The sequence below is a fragment of the Pseudophryne corroboree genome, chromosome 3 (genome assembly GCF_028390025.1).
Source record: "Pseudophryne corroboree isolate aPseCor3 chromosome 3, aPseCor3.hap2, whole genome shotgun sequence".
Taxonomy (NCBI): domain Eukaryota; kingdom Metazoa; phylum Chordata; class Amphibia; order Anura; family Myobatrachidae; genus Pseudophryne; species Pseudophryne corroboree.
In genome coordinates, this window is record NC_086446.1 from 621,389,323 (window position 1) to 621,393,712 (window position 4,390).

The window sequence follows — 4,390 nt, forward strand, 5'->3', positions numbered from 1 at the left end:
GTTGCTGGCCCTACTTGTAACAGTAAGAAAGCTAACTAAAGACAGCTTGCTTAAAGCTTGGTCAGGCAGATGATGAAACTGGTTGAATGGAAAAATTACAAGAAAATATTTTCCAAACAATGACAGTAGGAGAGCTGAACAGCTTCTGGACTTGATACACATGGACTTGCGTAAGCATTGGAGCACTGAGGCCCTAGGAAGGAAGAATTATTTTTTACCACATTCATCAAAGATAAATCAAGATGCATAATATTCTGCCGGCTCCATAGCTATGATAGAGTACTGGACAACCTCCAAGATTCTCTTGTTCATAAAAGAAACAAGTTTGGGAAGGTGCCAAATATACTATGTGCAAATATGGGAATGAATACATAAATGGACAGACACGATCCACTCTGAAAAAAGAATGGAATTGTCTTGCTGATCACAGTACCATATACTGCAGATTTGAACAGAATGGTACCACAAAGAGAACCCGACTCTCTTGGAATTCAGGCAAAGCATGCTCATTGACTTAGTGACTAATACAGACCTGATTGCTGTGCTGCAAATTTGCAAAGGTCTGCGATCAGATAGTCGCCACCCAGGAGAGAGAAAACCCGCCCAGTGCAAGTCTGTGAATGCATGTGTACGCCATGCAAAAAATTTGCCAGGCAGTGGACATTTGCAAATCCGTTCGCAACTCACTCTCCATCTAATGATTTTTCCAATCTGTGCATAGCCCAGGACTCACTCCTGCAGTGCGATACAAACAGGCTGATACGGCTGGAGCTGACGTTATACACCCTCCCAGGAAACGCTTTGAAAACGCCTGCGTTTTTCCAAACACTCCCTGAAAACGGCCAGTTACCACCCACAAATGTCCTCTACCTGTCAATCACCTTGCGATCAAAATTTTTGCACCATCCTGTTGCTGTTTGGTGATGCGTCTCCGCATTGTGGTGCATACGCATGCACAGTCATTCGATAATCGGCTGCTGTGCAAATTCACACAACAGCAATCAGGTCTGAATTGGGCCCAAAGATAAGCAAATAACATTAGTGTGAAGCAATTGTGACAGGCTATTATTTATTGTGTAAGGTTACAGAGAAAACTCCTTATGAAGAAATAGAAGCACATTAGAGTATTTAGAATGGAGGCCTTTCTGTCACATCTGAGGTCTGACTCTGACCAGTAGAGATCTCAGGCGTAGGGACTGATAGGTATGTGAACCTGGGAGCTTTGATTACGTTCTTGTACATTAACCAGGATGTGGTGTACTTGAGCACAGACCCGAAGGCGTGATAAGAACAGAGGAGATTGTAAAATAAAATGTCTTTTTATTCAGTACGCAAAACGGTACAGATAGCGGCAGATGGTAATAAACTTAGATAATCGGCATCACAGATAATGCAGTAACAAAGGCATAGGAACTGAGGCAATGCTGTAGCAAATGTAACATCGATGCCAAGATGTAATATCGGAGATAGTGTGAACCACTAATGAAGTCTCAATATGGGTGAGCGCACAACAATAGACTTTAGATGTAGTGTAAACCACTGATGAAGTCCCAATATGAATGAGCACAAGGTTACTGACCACTGGAGGTGAGATGTATACCGATGATACTGGATATTGGTGCGGAGCACCACTGTAGCTTGAGATTGATGGCAGAACACAGATGGAGCTAGAGATCGATGGCGGAACACCGACTGGAGCTAGAGATTGATGGCGGAACTCCGATGGAGCTAAAGGTTGATGGCGGAACACCGATGGAGGGGAGTATCGATGGCACAACACTGATGAGCCAGGTAGTGCTGCAAGCTGAATGTAACTCAGGTCTCAGGACAGAGTGGAATCTCCTGGAGCAAGGTAACCTGGAAGCAGCTGAGCGCAAACAACCATATAGGGTATGACAATCATAGCACTAGTGATAAGGCAGTCCTTACCCAGCATTCTTATAGGAGCCAGTGTGCAGTGATTGGCTGGGAAGATCAGCTGGACAGAAGCATGCTCAGGATAGGCTCACTGGGATCAGATGATCAGATCAAACATGGTAGCACCCATGTATGTTTTAGGAGGGAAACTATGTTTGTATCACATGTGGCTGCGGCCTAGCAGCAATGGCGGTGGCATGGAAGCCGCGGATAACTGACACTGTGAATCAGACATGATGGGCTGATGATGCTGTATAGCCGCGGGGACAGCGATACCGGGTGACCTCTGGAACAGATGCAGGTCTGCCACACTGCGCAATGGACGCAGACAGCGCTGATAGCAACCGAGCCTGGAGCACAGCGACAGCTTGTACAGGCACTTGAAAGGTAAGAAAGTCTGTTTAATTACCCAGACAGTGACACTTTGTAGGTTGTCAAAGAAAAGTGTGTAAAATGGCAATCTCATGCGGTGTAATTAATTCTGTCAGAATGCAGTAAGATCCAAAATGGATACACAATTGTGCACCAAGACCGCAGCAAGAAAATAATTAGAAGCTTATCATTGATGAAAACTCTGTCACTGAAATTCTGCAAAATTTACAAGTTGTTTAACGTTCGGAGTAACAAGTTTCATCGTAAACACTGGAAAACAAGCCTAGTAGCAGTAATATTAAGTTACTGAAAAAGAGAGAGCAAGGTAATCCATACCTCCCAACTTTGTCTGCCTTTGAAGAGGGACACACGCGCTGCGAAGCCGCATGCACTCACGAAAAGGGGGCGTGGTCCATGAAAAAGGGGGCGTGGCTTCACAGGAGGACCCACGATCGCGAGCCACGTCCCCGGTTTCGTCACTGAGGGGGCATGCCCAGCGCTCTGTGAGCTGCTGGCATGCCCTCTCTCCCTCTGTCTGCACTGAATAGACGCTGTGCGCATGCGCACAGCGTCTGTTCACCTCTGCTCTGCTAAGCAGAGCAGCGAGTGCAGGAGCCTGCAGTGGGTGTGACAGCGGGACAGTCGCCAAAAAACGGGATTGTCCCACGAAAATCGGGACAGTTGGGAGGCATGGGTAATCATTACCATTAATTAAAAAATCCAGCACTGGTCCCTCCACCTCCCAGTCACTGCACTGTTCACCCCACACAGGGTTGCAGTAAGTGGCCACATGTGTCCCCGGTGCCTCTGCTCTGAGCGATGCTTTACCACCTGGTGGTTCCTACATCCGTTTCTTGGTTACTGCTGTTACTTGTTGCATAATCCCAGCATGCCAAGTAACCTAGGGTAGCAGCATAGTACATGGAGGAGGGGGTACAGAGTATGCGGTATATGTAGGGGGTGCCCTCTATATAGGAGGCATTATGGAGGGACATGGGGGTGGTGTTTATATAAAGGCAGTATATGGTGGGGGGTGCAGAATATGTAAAAGGATAAGGGTGCAGTGTACATAGGGGCAGTATATGATGGGAGTAGAGAGTGTGTGTGTGTCTAGGCACCCTCCAGTAGCCACCAGCGGACTTGGTTCTCAGAAAACCGAGCCCATCGGCATTTCCAGGATCCGAGGGAATATGAGCCATTGTTTTTCCATCAGGCTCAGATTCCAAATGCAGGCAAAACATCGTCATACCGGTGTCAGTTCTTGTGGGGTTTGAATTTGAAATAAGTACAATACCTTGCGTGGTGATTTGGGTGTCATTTCACACAGGACCACCGGAGAGTCAAGGCACCGTTTATCAGACACCCACATGAGAGTAAGGAGATTTAAGACACTGTTTTACAGGCACCCACATTTCCTTAGTCAATACTGGGGAGTGTTAGACTTAGGATACTGTTTGACAGGCACCCACATGTCCCTAGTTAATAGTTCTGGCTGAGCTAGATGGATCATGTAGGCAGATAGGAAAATATTATTTTTTTATTTTTAATAGTCCAGGAGGAACATCTCATCTATTATTACTGCATTTTTGCTAAGTGTGTGACACTGGTGCTGTAACTTAACTACAGAACCTTGGTGCACAGGCCAGAGGTCCTAATACATACATGGGCAGCATTAAACCTTGGTGCACAGTGCAGATTGCTGGGGTTTTTTTGTCACTGCCGCAGTGCAGCCCAGACATCCTAATGTCGGGGCAGAATTAACCCTGTGTTAGCAGCTGCAGTGCAGCTCATGGAGGATGCGGGTCCTGGCTGTTGCCAAAAGACCAGGATGCTGCACCTCCTCCTGCAGCTGGAGCTTCCGGGTCCCGCTTGGCAACGCTGCCGCAGGGGTGCCTGGGAGCCACCGGGCGCTTGGCAATGGGGACGCCAGAGGCAGACCGCATTCTCTGTTGCTAAGTAATTTGTAGAGTGTGTGTGGACATGCAGCAGGACAGCTGCACGAGGTTTGTTCATAAGGACTTCTTAGTTTTATTAGGAGCAGGTACCTCTTATATTTAATTCCTGTGCACTCCTCAAACGCTGGTCATAGTTCCTGCTTCTA